General features: G+C 48.4%; 1 non-coding gene and 1 pseudogene across 1 annotated transcript; one reads left to right on the plus strand and one right to left on the minus strand.

Annotated features, from left to right (window-relative positions):
- The first annotated feature begins 734 nt into the window (after window positions 1-734).
- On the plus strand, window positions 735-14572 carry LOC116156565 (uncharacterized). Its single transcript, XR_010382952.1, has 2 exons — window positions 735-869; window positions 13763-14572. It is a non-coding gene; the product is annotated as an uncharacterized LOC116156565 (transcript).
- LOC105105378 (olfactory receptor 10P1-like) lies at window positions 10250-12011 on the minus strand (annotated as a pseudogene).
- Window positions 14573-14897: the final 325 nt, after the last annotated feature.

The following is a 14897-nucleotide window of genomic DNA, read 5'->3' on the forward strand; positions in this document are numbered from 1 at the left end:
CCTCTCCAGGCATTCTTTATTGCACAGTCACTTAACATTATCGGAAATCAATTTGTTAATGGTTTCTCATCTCTCACTGCATGTCCCGTATGGGTTGCTGCCTGTCTTGTTTACCAGTGTTTTCGTAGTGCCTAGACTAAGTGCCTGGCACATAGTAGATGTTCAAGAAATATTTGCCCAATAGATAATTAATAGTAGGAGTGCTACTGCTATCATTTGCGTTTCTATGAACTTCAGTGATAACTTTCATTGAGGTTTTTAGATGTCTTAAACACTTCGGGGCAGCGTAGGCCGGAGGCCGTTGGCGTAGATGCCTCTTCGCGGCACCCGGACCCGCGGCGGCCGAGTGAGCGGCCGAGCGGGAGGGCGGGGGCGCGGGGTTCGCGCGCAGAGGCTGTCGCGGGGCAGCGCGGGGCCGCGCGGGGTCGGGGGCATGAGGCCGGCTTGCCGGGCGGGGGTGCGGGGCGGGGCCGCGCGGGGTTGGGGGCGGAAGGCCGGCCTCTGGGCGCACGGGCCGCGGCCGCGGGCGCCGGCGTGGGGGCTCCGGGCGGGGCGGGCGGGTGGGGTGAGCGCAGAGCCCGGGGGCCGGGGGTTCGCGCCCCCCGCCCGCCCGCCTTTGTGCCGCCGCCGCTTCCCCGCAGGCTCGCCCCGAACGCGCGGGGTCGCGACCTCGGGGGCGGTGGCGGCCTCCGGGCGGCGGCGGCCTCCGGGCTGCGGGGCCGCTGGTGCGGGGCCGCCGGTGCGGGGCCGCCGAACCCGGCCTCCTCCGCGCGTCCCCGGCGTTTTACACGGCACATCTCCTGCGAGCGGGAAGCGTCGTCCGGACAAGAAAGCGTCGCCGCTGTTAAGGCCTCCTGCGGGCCTCGGAGGTAAGCGTGGCCGTGGTTGGGGTTTCGGTGGTGAGAAGAAAGCCCCCGACCCTCGACGGGGCCCGGCCGCCGCGGGGGGACGAGGGTTGGTCCCCCTGTCCCCGCGCCTTCCCTCGCCCGCAGCCGCGCTGTGGGGGGTGGACTCGCCTTGGGACGTGTGTACCGCCCGTGTGAGTGGGCCGAGGATTAACTTGACAACAAAAACATTGGGACCTTCTCCACTAAAAAGGATTCTCCCAAAGTTGCAGGAAAGCCGAAAGAAAATGTGTTACGTTGTGTTATGTCAGGGAGAAGCTGTGTGTGGACTTTTCGAAGAGAAGGGATTTGGAAATGCAGAAATCCTGGTGCAGGCTGAGTGCAGGCAACTCCGCAGGGGGCATGTGGCCCCCCTTCCTCTGGGCCTTGGGAGGAAGGGAACGGGGTAGCAAGTGAGCAGTTCTGGGGGGAGAAAAAGTGACTCCGCTGGTCGCAGAGCTGATAGGAATCCTGGAGGACCAGGCTTAGGGAACGATCTGGAACCAAGAGACACCCAGAGACCCGAGCCAAGTCAAGTTTTTACCACAGGGGTGGTCTGGCTAGGATGCTGCTGGCACGGCCACCATTGGTTCTTGGTGCTTCTTTGGCATGTGTGGTGCTGCCGCCTCTAGGTCCTGGGTGCCCCCACTGCCGTCACCAAGATGAACTGTGAACTTTACTCTCTGCATCACTTGCCCCTGACTTGAAGTATGAGGCACATACATCCTCGGGGACTAGCTAAGGTCACAGGCGTGTGTCTTGGCTGCTAGAGTTTAGGGAAAGCCAGTGTTTTGGCCTTACTGTCTTCTGTAGACGATGGGGGAGTTCTGTCTTCTCGCAAAGCTCTTAACCACCAAATAAAAGTAAATGGCAGAGAAAGAAATATTATATGATATCACTTGTATGTGGAATCTAAAAAAAAAAAACAAGTCAACTTATTTACAAAAAGACTCACAGATGTAGAAAACAAACTTATGGTTACCAAAGGGGGAGGGGGAGGGGTAAATAAGGAGTACGGGATTAACAGATACACACCACTATATACAAAACAGATAAACAACCAGATTTACTGTATAGCTCAGGGAGTTATATTCAATATCTTGTGACCTTATAATAATAATGGAAAAGAATCTGAAGCTGTACACCTGAAACTAAAACAATATTGTAAATCAACTGTAATTAAATTACAAAACCCAAAAACAAAAAAACCCCACCAAACCACAATATGTATGAAACATTTTTAATGAAACATTTGAATGAAAAAAAAACCAAAGTGGAATCTCAGCGGTGGGGTCAGTTGGTTGGCTGGTGAGGAGAAGCTGCTTTTGTGGAGTTCATGCCCGGCCTCCTTTCCTGCCATTATGGCCGTTCTATTCACAGGCCCATTAAGAACGAACTGGGTGTGATTTGTTGAGGAAGGAGGTAGACGCAACTTTCTTGTGTCTTCAGGACGTGTGCTTGGGCCCTGTCTGAATTCAGCACTTCTGCTTGTTGGTGAAGTGCTACTGGAAATTCCTAATTTTAGGCTGGATGGATCAGCTATGTCCAATCTACGGTGACCAAAAGAGTTCAATAGATGGTCACCTGGTCTTCAGTGGTCAGGTGTTCAGTATGTACTGTTGCCTACAACGAGCCCAAGAACAGTTTCACAAAAGGATACTGATTATTTGCCCCAAAGGCCAAGGCGTGGCTCTCAAAACCTGGGTTTGGTTCCCAAACCTGTGATTTGCCTCTTGGACTTATCAGAGCTTCCAGCGCCATGATGCTGAGCATCCTCGGGTCTGCTGGGTGTTCAGGAGGTCCAGATGGCAGAACTGCAGCCTGGACCAGCTAGAGAGCCTTTTCTTGCTCTGACTTGTGAGACATCTGCTAGAGGGTTTGAAGCAGCACACCCAAATGGGCTGTATGTTGCTTCCCAAATCCAGAGACCCACAGGAGGTTGTTTTCTTACCCTACAGAGAAAAAGGTGAGGCAGCTTGTCCTTAACACTTGAGGAGATGTCTTGACATTTCCAGAGAACCTTCACTGAGGTGCCGGGTCTCTGAATTTGAGGGGGCTTATCTCCTACCCTCTGGTATGAGCGTACACCTAGCATACCTGCTGTGTGCTTCTCTCCAGGTGCTGTCAGCTTTGAAGTGGTGTGGTTCCTAGAGGAAAATGAGATGCTGAGGTTGGTGTGGATTAAATGATGGTGCAGAGTGAGAGCTGGTGTGACTCTGAGGCAAGACAAGAAAGGCTAACTTCTGTCCCTGCACTGATTCTGGAGTGTTTTCCACTTACAAGGTAGTGAAGAAATGCATTTTCTTACTCAGTATTTGCACATCTGGTCCAGATGAGGAGAAGTGGCTTTCTGGTGGCCGAGGCTGTCCTGCTTCTCCTCCTCTGTGCCACTAACCTTCCACCTGTCGTTCTGCTTATTTTCATCAGCTCTTTGTTCTCATCTTTCTACTTTCTCTAAACTCACATTATCAGAGGGGAAATTAATAATGTAGAGAGTGAAAGTGCCGGCTGTAGAGTTGGAAACTCAAGTCTGTTATTTCCTAGCTGTGTTACCTAGGGAAAGTTGTTCAACATCGCTGTGCCTTGGTTTCCTCATCCTGTTGAGATTGGTATAATAATAGAGCCTACTTAGAGGTGAACTTACTGTGAAGCTTGAATTCTGGGGACTCCAAACTTGTATGGGCTCCTTAAAAGGGCCAGGAATTGCTAGCAATTACGTTCCTATGGTCACATTTTAAAATATAAATTGCCAAGTTTTCTTAAAAATTGCAAAGTGATCTATTTTAACTGAAGTCTTTTGTAGCTTCTGTCTTTCTCCTCTCTGACTTTCTCTGTCACATTTCCCCTTGTGATGGGTGATGTTGAAGTGACCATGGATACTTTTGGATCTAAGTCTAAGTTGAGTTGGCGATAGATTAAGTTTAAGTTTGATGGGATGGTAGCGTCTGGGTTTGTGTGGTCACTTTTGTGCATAGTTAAGTCACTGCCAGCTGTCCTGATGCAGGAATGACTTCCAGGAACACACCTTCTACCCACGGTGCCGTATCATCAGCATTATGACACAAAGTTTAGCACCAGATATTTATTACAGCAAAAGTGTGTCTGATGGTGCTGGGCACTGAAAATATGTGGGAAGTGGAGGAGAAACCAGGGATTGAGAAGTTAGTTTATGGCAAAAGACCTTTCCAACCATCACATCTGTAAAGTTGTCAGTGGGATTTGATTTTCATCCTCTAAGTAAAAAAAAGTTATCAACTGTCAGAAATATCCTTGATGATGCAGGAACATATATAATTGTAAACATACCATTAATTTCCTTCTTTTTAAAAAAATGGGAATGGGGTATTTGATTAAATGTAAGTACTTCATTTTAACTGAAATTTGAAAAGATGTTTTGAGTTTTTCAATTAAAAAGTGAAAAATTAAAACCACTTTAGAGCGCTGGGTTTCTGAGCTGAGCCACCTGTTCTCCTTGCCTGACCCTGCAGTAGACCTGTCTCTGCTCAAAAAAACAAAAACCCAAACAACTTTTATGGATTTGGATGTATGTGAAACTATCTGCTTTTGTCATCTTCAAATTTATTTGTAAAAGAACTAAGAGAAAATCTAGATGAAAATAATGAAATATGAAACAAAAGCAATAACAGTGATGAAGTTACTCTTACATTCAGAAACGAATTATAATGGAAATTTCAAATTGTGTTAAAAGCTGAAATTTATTAAGAGGAAGAGAGAGATTCTGCATGAAGTATAGGCTCTCATGGATTACTTGATAATCTGTCTCTGACATAGTGTTTTCCAAAGATGGCAGTAGCAGTATATCCCGTCCCACATGCACGTTTGCAACGTGACCTTGTCACCCTCCTATATCAAGAGGTGGGGTCTAACCCCTTACTCTTAAATCTGGGATTGTCTTAGTGACCCACTTGTAACCAACAGGATGTGCTGGGAATGATGCTGTGTGACTTCCAGGGTTAGGTGGGAAGAAGCCTTGCAGCCTCTGTCTTGGCTCTGGGAATGCTGGCTCTGGATGTCTTCTTTGGGGACACTCCCTCTTGGAATCCAGCTGCTAGGCTGTGAGAAGGCCGAGCCACATGGAGCGATCACGTGTAGGTGTTCTGGTCAGTAAACCCAGTCATTACAGGCACCTGACGTGGGAATGAAGAAACTGTTAGATGATTCTGCTCCCAGCCGTTCAAGTCACTTCTACCTAGTGAGTCTTTCCAGCTGATGACAGAGACATTGTGCTGCAGAGACGAGAATCCTTGTGCTCTAAATTCCTGACCTACAGAAATTAAGAGCACAACAAACTGATCATTGTTTTATGCCACTAGATTGGGGTGGTTTGTTATGCAGCAATAGGTCACTTGAACACCATCCAAGTAATGAAGAGAGTGAATCAAATGAACACATTGGGAAAAGATTTAGATTTCTTGCTGATTAGACATAAATACTGACATCAAAGTAGGAAACATAAAATTTAATATGCTAGTGCAGTGAGAGCCTGGAGGGCAAAATGGCTAATGAGTGAGGTCAGTTCAGAGACTACTTAAGATAATTCATTGTACAAGAAAACTTGAAACATTGTGAAAATTTACAGCTAATAATGAAAGAAACTTGATAGAGGTTTGATCAAATTTGACAACAATCCTAAAATCTCACATAAAATTGCCAAAAATGAGTTGTGACGTTAAAACTTCTTTCCTAAACTACCAATTAAAACAATACATTTCAATCAACCATGCAAGGGGTAGGACAAATCATCTTTCTAATCTCTTTGCAGATAGTGTATAACAAAATCATTGTCCTGTGAATAGGAAGGCAATCAAAGAGTGCACAGCAAAAAACATAAGAAAAAAAGAATTCCAGAGGTGAGCAGGGAAACCAAAAATATATTGTTTTCCTGGATTGTATCATTCGTGGCATCTGCCAGTTTAAAAAGTTTTCTAATTTTAGTAATGTATTTTTTCCTTTAAATGAACATTGTACTTAATTTTATATTTCTGTGTTATTAAATAGGGCCATCTCAAAGGGTATAAGCTTTAGGCCCACATGTCTGGGATCCATCCCTGCATCTACCACATAGGGTTTTTATGGGAGTTAAATAAGATAATCAAGTCAAGGGGTTCGTATTGTATGTATTAGGCTCTGAAACAATCTTAGCTTTTACTATTACTGTTCATTGTGGCTCAGATGCCCTTCTGTGCTTCCTGTTCAGGCCCTAATCAGTTACTTTTTGCCTCGAATTCCCACCGGCCCACTGTGGATGGCTCTAGGGGGCAGCTGTGACGTCTTGTCCCGAGTGCCATCAGTGTGCACTGGGCAGTGGCGTATGAACCGAGCTCCTCGTGTCAGTGGTGTGGGTCCTGGGCTGTTGAGTGTCATCTTTGCTGCACCGCTGAGGACCGTGGCTCTCTGTCCCCAGCTTGGAGATTCCGTGCACTGTTCAACCTTCAAATAATTCCTCTCTGCTTGAGATGAGCAGATTGGAATCTGTTGTTGGCAACTGAGCACCATCGCTGATAAACTGGTTAATGATCTCCATGTCTCTTTTTCCTGCCGCTGTTACCTACTTTTCACACCACTAGAATGATTTTAAAAAAACCCTCACATCTGGTCTTGCCACTCAGGATGAGTCCTCAAGTTCTAAACTGACCCCCACATCCTTCGTGATCTGTACGGGGTGGAGGTGGGAGCACAGCTGTTACCCGGCTCCTTAGGTCTTCCATGAGATGAAGGATTTTTTATCCCACTCCCAGAAGGGAACAGGGGTGGAAACACTTCCTGCCTTTCTCTCTAGCCCCTCACTCACTTCTTCAGGGGAGGAGGAGTGAACGGCCTGGTGATGCTGTAGAAAGCACGCCCCAAGCCCTCTTTGGCTTTTGTCGCGGGCTGGCCTGCCTTAGGCTGCACACACTCTTTTCTCCTTCAGGTGGTGAGCTGGGGGCAGGCCCGCTGGGGTGACCAGCAGTTTGTACAGAACCTCTGCCTGTAACTGGGGGTGGTGGTAAATGTGGGGAGTAGGAAGCTCATTTTGACCTTGGGTTCAAGCCGTCTCCCCCAGCTCAGCCTGCCTGGTAATAAAGCTGACCGTGTGCTCTCTCTCTAACTCCAGTGTACTCTCCTCGTTGGCGGAGAACCCAAAAGGGCGAGCTGTGAGGTTCACTGGGCCTCTTCAGACCCCAGCAAATTTGGTCACCGCTTGCATTTCCCTCCTCTCTTGTCACTTCCCCGTTGCTCACCACACACACACACACACACAGACACACACACGTAACTGTAATAATCACCCTGCGGTTCCTGGAGTGTGTGCCATGCTCCTTGTCACCGATGGACAGTTGCACATTCTATTCCCTTTCTTACTTCTTTCCCTGGATAACTCCTCCCTGTTATCCAGACTTCAGCTAAGATATCTCCTCCTCCGTGAAGCCTGCTCCATCCTCTCAGGCTGGATTAGGACCTTTCCCTTGTGCTCCTCACTGTCCTGTCTTGCTGCTGTCTTTGGCACAAGTCTCATATAAAATTGTGAGACTGCAGTCGACTGTTAGTTGGTGTGTCTGTCCTGTTTGGTTGTGTTTTATTCCCCTTTGCCCCAGATCCCTAGCACACAGCCTGACGTAGTATTTTCTGAGTGAGTTATTGAACTTGAGCTTTCCAGCGGGTGCATCATGGCACGCTGGGGGACCACACGGATTGGAGTGATCCTCTCAGGCCTTGGTTTCTGCACGTGTGGACTCTTGGAAAGGATGGAGCTCCCAGGCCCACTGCATCTGGTCATAAACAGCCTTGCCTGGGACCCTCACGGGGAAGCCCAAAAGGAGTGGGGTTTAGTAATAAACTGAGTTTCCTGAGGTCGCTGAGAGAAAAGAGCCGTAGCCACTGCTTGGCCTCGGTAGGAGGAGGCAGCCCATGAAGGGCTCTGAAGCCTTCACGTCTTCTCCTGGGGCCAGCTCCCCGGTGTCCCCTTACCCTCTGTGGGCGAGGGGCCTGTGGAGCTGTGGAGGAGGTGGGCTTCCACGTGCCTGAGGAACACAGTGCACAGCCCAGCGTGTGGCCTGCGGGGGTCGGAGGGTGGGGAGTCCGAGGGGCGTCCTGAGAGTTCAGCTCTCCACAGTGGACCCGAATCTTGCCTGTTGCCTGCCCACGTGCCCTGTGGCGGTGTCTAAGCCGGCCCCGCGTTCTGCATGTTAGCGCTCCAACAGTGCTGCACCGAGGCACTTGACGTGAAAAAGTATGATTGGATATGAAATTCTTTTTCATTATTAACAAGAATTTTGAACACTACCTTTGTGCATGAAAGAAAAGGAAGATCTAGTAAATATAAATATATATTTATGTGTAATTTCAGCTATTGCAAAATTTCGAATGACTTTGTAAAAGGTTTTAGATTTTTTATCACCCATTTCTGTGAGTAATTTTCATTCATGATGACCATAGTTATTTTAAGAAATCAATACTTAAAAAATCTTGATCAGGAAGTGTTTACTGTGTCAATTTTTAAACACAAAACCTAGTATAATGTAAAAATTATGTTTGAAGAAGGAAGCTCAAGTTTCTTATAAAACTTTAAATTTTTATTTGTAACTTTTATGTAAAACCAGTATTTAAAAACGTCCACAGTACTGTATTCTTTATTTCTCTTATGATTGTATTACAAGAAGTGCAATGAATTTTTTTCCATGAAGTCCTGTCTAGATGCCTTCAAATCCCCTTCTGTTTACCCTGGTGTGTCACTCAAATCTCAGCACTTCCTATGTGTGCCATGATGGGAGGAAGGTTGGAAGTACTGCACTGAGTCACTTCTTCCAGGAAGCCCTCCAGAAACACCTGCGAACTGTAATCGACCGTTAACCTTCTACTGCATGATTGCACATTTTGTAATTACTCATTACATGTTTCTGCTGGTTTGCTTGTTTTCACTCTCTTCTCTCCATGACCACCCCCATTAGATTAGGAGCCCCATGAGGGAAGGACCTTCTCAGTTTTGTTCTGAAGATTAGGAGAGCTGTATAGCTCTTGGTTCCTTGACTCTGTGTCTGTCTGAGGATGTTCTCTGACCCCAGGTTCCTTTGAGCTGTTTTCTCTAAGCGGGGGCTGGACGTTTCATTCCTAGGACACCAGGGTTAAGGTTTTCCCTCTGCTGCCTCCAGCCTCCCAGCTGATGGTATCAGTCAGAATTTTTGATGGCAACAGAAGTAAGCTGTCTGGATGATGAAACTGAGAAGTAATTTATTAGCAAAATATAGTGTTGGGAGGGTTGAGGACCATGTCAGAGGCTAAGCTTCCAGGAGTAACTCCCAAACATGAACTGGGTCAGTGGAGGAAACCACTGGTGCTGCCGCTAGGGACCAGATGCCACTTGTGTGCCAGAAACTTGCTGCTGCTGCAGCCTTCTTTGCTATTGCCAGAGAGACAGGGAGAGAGAGAGTCAGAGTGAGAGCGAGAGCGAGAGCGAGAGCGCTGCTCTCTGCCTCTTGTGGGCCCGGGCTACTCAAGGTCAGGCAGCGGTGCATCCAGTTGGTGGTACCAGCTCCCATACGTGGGGGTTTGGAAATGTTCTCAGCTCACAGAGGGAGGTGATTTTTTCTCCCCAGCAGACTTGTAAAGTGGAAAATTCTCTGAACACTGAAGGAGGGTCAAATGCTGGGTGGCCACAGTGACCGTTAAGTGTCCACTCTCTGGTTCCTATCCAGGACGGCCTCAGGACTTCACCTAGTCTAAGAGCACACAGGATCTGGCTGATGGTGCGTGTTGGGAGAAGGACAGGGAAGCCAGGGAGTTGCTCTTGTCCAGCTGGACATGTTATCACCAGTTAAGGATGAGGTCAGAAATCCAGGATGGGAAAGGCAGGGAAGAATATTCACGTGGAATGTCTCAAGGAGGTAGCAGTTCCTTCTCTTCTAAAAGGCATCAGGGCCTAAGACTGCAGTGTGTTTCTGGGAGAAAACTAGATCAAAGGGCCAGGTAAACTCCGCCAGGGGTTCTGGGTGGGTCACTTAGTTGGATGTCAAGTTCATAGAAATCTGCCTTCATGACTGACATGGACCTCCGACTGCTGGTATACCATGGCAATCAGCTTGCTCAGGGATCCGGAATTATCTAGAAGATGTTAAATGTTCTTCCCCCTAGGCAGTATTCCCTTCCATTCTCCCCTGGTCTAATAACTCATGCTCTGATAGTGAGTCTGGAGTGTGGGAGAGGAGATAAGATACAGATTTATCTCTGTTTTAACTCCAACACCTTCTGCGAGGAGGCCTCATCTCTTTGAGGTGCTGCATGGTTTCTGTTAGGCTAGGGTTTAAGTCCAGCACCTGAAGGCTGAGAGGAGGAGCAGACTTGAGTCAGCAGACAACCCCTGAGTCCCTTCAGGGTGAGGGGACTTGCCTCTTCACCATGTGCCGCAGGGCCCTTGTCACCTCCTTGTTGCGAAGGGTGTAGATGATGGGGTTGAGCACGGGTGTGATGATTGTGCAGAAGAGGCTGAGGATGCGGTCCGTGGTGACAGAGGAGCCTTCCTGGGGCCAGATGTAAGTGATGCTGGCCGTTCCAAAGAAGAGGGAGACCATGAGCAGGTGGGAGGAACAGGTGGAGAAGACCTTGCGGTGGCTCTGGGTGGAGCCCATTGCCAGGATGGCACCCAGGATGCAGACATAAGAGGTGACAATCAGAGAGAAGGGGACCATGATGAAGACCACGGTGGCTGTCATCACAGAGATCTCACTCCTGTGCTTCCCAGCACTGGCCAACCTCAGTACTGGCAGGATGTCGCAGAGGAAGTGTGGGATGGTTGGGCGGCTGGGGAAAGGCAGGGTGAAGATGAGGGAGGAGTGTGTGGTGGCCGTGATGATGCCCAGGAGCCAGGAGATGCCCACCATGGCCGTGCAGGCCCGCCGGCTCATGAGGGTGGAGTAGTGCAGGGGCCGGCAGATGGCGACGTAGCGGTCATAGGCCATGGCTGTGAGCAGGCAGCCCTCTGAGATGCCCAGGACAATGAAGTTGTACATCTGGGCTGCACAGCCCCAGAAGGAGATGGCCCGGGGGTGTGGGGAGGCCAGGTCAGCCAGGGTCCTGGGCACGATGTCAGTGGTTTAGAGGACCTCCACCACGGAGAGGTGGCGCAGGAAGAAGTACATGGGTGAGTGCAGGACGGGGCTGACCTGTGTGAGGAGGATGATCGGGAAGTTGCCCAGCAAGGTGACCAGGTAGACCAGAAGCACCACCCAGAACGGGGGGGCCCTGCAGGGCCTTGAGGTCAGAGAATCCCAGAAGGAGGAATGCAGGCAGAGTCTGAATATGCCTGTCAGTATCTACAAATTTTGAACTACAAGTCTGTCCTTTCCCACCTCCCTCCCCCTGGGCAACCACAAGTTTGTATTTTGTCAATGAGTTTGTTTCTATTTTGTATTTATTTATTTTATTTTTTTTAGATTCCACAAAGAGTGATCTCATATGGTATTTTTCTTTCTCTTTCTGGCTTACTTCACTTAGAATGACATTCTCCAGGGACATCCGTGTTGCTGCAAATGGTGTTATGTTGTCATTTTTATGGCTGAATGGTATTCCATTGTATAAATATACCACATCTTCTTTATCCAGTCATCTGTTGATGGACATTTAGGCTGTTTCCATGTCTTAGCTATTGTAAATAGTGCTGTTATGAAGATTGGAGCACAGGTGTCTTTTTAAAGTAGGGTTCCTTCTGGATATATGCCTAGAGCGGGATTCCTGGGTCATATGGTAAGTGTATTCCTGGTCTTTTGAGGAATCTCCATACTGTTTTCCACAGTGGCTTCACCAAACTGCATTCCCACCAGCAGTGTAGGAGGGTTCCCTTTTCTCCGCAGCCTCTCCAGGCTTTGTCATTTGTGGACTTCTGAATGATGGCCATTCTGACTGGTGTGAGGTGATACCTCATTGTAGTTTTGATTTGCATTTCTCTGAAAATTCGTGATATTGAGCTTGGGAGGATGGTAGCAGCAGTAGCAGCTGCGGGAGGAGGGGGGCTGCCCCTTGGGAGCCATTCATTTGCTCCCATCCCCCCTGCAGCCTGACCTGGGGGTGGACGCTGCTGCTCCAGTTTGACTGGACCCACGTCTTTAGGTCAGTCTGCTCCCAGGAGGCTGGCATGGTGGGGTTAGGGTCGAGGGCGGCGGTGGCAGGAAGGAGGCTGCCCTGTGCAAGCCCCTGCTGCCCCAGGTTTGCAGGACTCACATGTTTAGGTCAGCCTCCTTCCTGGAGGCCTGCACGGTTCAGTCAGGGAGCAGGGAAGGCTGCAGAGGTGGCAGCTGAGGCGGTGGCGGGAGAAGGGGGTCTGCCCAGTGCCAGCTGGTGGATTTGGTCCCATCTCCCCCACAGCCTGGCCTGGGGGCTGCTTCTGCTGCCCCAGGTTCGCTGGAGGCACGTTCTCAGGTCAGCCTGCTCCTGAGAGGCGGGCGTGGTGCAGTCAGTGTGCAGGGCGGGTGGTGCAGCAGCCACAGCCGTGAAATGGGAGCAAATCCCCGTGCTAGCTCAGGGCAGTCCCAAGCCAGCCATCACCACCTTCTCCACCCGCTGACCGCACCGTGTCCGCCTCCCAGGAGCAGGCTGACAGGGAGAAATGCTTTCCTATAAGCTGGGGCAGAAGTGGCCTCTCCCAGGCGAGGCCGCGTGGTAGAAAGGAGCAAGAAGACTGGCTCTCCTAGGGCAGCCCCCTTCCCCCGCCGCCCCTGCCGCTGCCTACTGCCAGTCCCCCGTGCAGGTCCGAGTGCCCAGAGCCTCCACCCTCGGTGTCTGGGTCAAAATCCAGGCCATCACCTACCCAAGGTCCACTGGCAAGCAGCGTGCAGCCGAGGACACCCTGACCTCCTGGCTCTGACGAGGCCTCAGGCATGGGAGGCAGGGCACCCAGGCTGGAATGAGAACTGTCTTGATCCCTGCTCGCCAGGCCCAAGACCCTTCGACACATGAATGTATGCCTGCACACTGCACAGGATCCGTGTTTGGTGGCTGTTGCCATGGTGACCGGAGCCCAGACCTCCCCGCCCCCAGTGGGGTGAGGGGGTCACCTCGGGGCAGGGGTGCACTTTGAGTGAGGGGGGATCCCATGGTGATAGGGAACAGGCTGAGTGGTGAGGAGCCGCTGGGAGTGGAAGTGACCTGGCTGAGAGGTGAAGTGGCAGGCCCTGGGTGAGGGGCGCTCGGAGTGGGAGGACCCGGCTGAGGGGTGGGGGAACCCCTGGGTGAGGCATGAGGGGTCAGGTTGGTTTGCGGGGGCTGTAGGTTAGGACCTAGTGGGGCGGAGTGTAGTGGCCGGTACTCAGTGTGAGGAGAAGAGGCCTTGTCTAGGGGGTCTGGTCTGCGACCCGGCCTGACCTGGGGTGGGGAGGCAGTGATGTGGGTGGGGGCGGTGAGCAGGGGGAGTGGGATTGGGGGATGTTGCCTAGCTCGGGGCTGGTGGTGGTTCTGGTTGGGTGCCAGGACGCGGTCAGTGGCGTGGAGGGGCATTGGTGTTAGGGACCTGGCAGGCTTTAATAATCCAATCAGGATCATAAGCATCAACTTCTATCAAATAACTATAATTCTTGGAAACTATCCTAACTATTCTATTAAAACAAATATTGAAAAATATTACAGAATATTCAAAATTTAAATATTTATAACCACAAATATTTGCTAAACACATGTTTAAGTACATAATCGAATGCAGTTTGACGCGTGTGGATGTAGGGAGTGTTATTACCAAACGTGTGCTCTTCACAGTGGGGTGAACTCACACAGTCCGCGTGCTTCCAAGGCGTCCGCACACCAAGCCCCGAGTTGTTAGCTGATATCCTGCTGACACATGCTTCCAGTTTCCTCATAAAAATGTGAGCAATTTAAATACCTTTCTCTTATTTTAGGCAATTCAGACCAGACTACAGAAGTGAGAGCACTGTATTCTTTTGAAGGACAACAGCCCGGGGACTTGAATTTTCAAGCTGGAGACAGAATCACAGTTTTATCAAAAACAGACTCACATTTTGATTGGTGGGAAGGAAAACTCCGAGGTCAAACTGGCATTTTTCCAGCCAGCTCTGTTACCATGAATTAAAGTTTATATGATTTCCTTCTTTGAGAGTTATAAGAAAATTATTTCTGCACTCACAGGATTTACTATCTAGTTAAACAGTGTTTAATACAAGTTCAAAACCTCTTCTGTTTATTCCATAAACCTTTATCCTGTATGTAAAAGATTTTGTTTTTCTATATATAAATGGTTACCTTACATGTCTTTAAATACTTTCTACTAATTTTATTACATATACTATTTAAGAGTTAATGTCTTCCAATTTATATGGTCACATTATTTTTGTGTTCATTTTTAAACACCCATAAATATTTGATTTGGCTTTGTACCTTATGACTTTAATTTGGGAAGCTTAAGGATGGGGGTGTGAATTCTAACTGTGTATTAAATAATAATTAGAGTTGTAGGTACTAACTAGAATATTAATTCTTAAAATTATTTCTATGCCTTCAAAAGTTGCATATATATGTTTCATGTACATGTATGTAAGATACTATTACAAAGAAATTCAACCACTGTTCATTAAAAAAAGATGACATCTATTAATTTTTTTTCTTTGTGAGGTTATGTTCATTTGTAGCAGTAGAATAAACTTATGTTGACATGCTTCTGTTGTCCTTAAATAAATGTTTTTAAATGCTAAGTTAATGTTTTGATTTTGTTTTTCTTATTCGTGTTTTGTAAAGTAACCAGAGGTCTGTGGTTGGTCTGCAGGTTAAAACTCACCTCCGTGATTGTACTGCTAAATTCTTTTTTTCAGCTTTATTAACATAAACTTGATAAATAAAATTGTAAAAGTTTTAAAGTGTCTGTGATTTGAAATACACAGACATTGTGAAAGGATTCCTACTGAGTTAATGAACACATCCAAAATCTCACATACTTTTTTATTTGATGACAACCCTTAAGTTCTATTCTCTTAGCAAATTTCAGTTATAGAATGCAATATTATAACTGTAGTCGCCACC

The sequence above is a fragment of the Camelus dromedarius genome, chromosome 11 (assembly GCF_036321535.1).
Source record: "Camelus dromedarius isolate mCamDro1 chromosome 11, mCamDro1.pat, whole genome shotgun sequence".
Lineage (NCBI taxonomy): Eukaryota > Metazoa > Chordata > Mammalia > Artiodactyla > Camelidae > Camelus > Camelus dromedarius.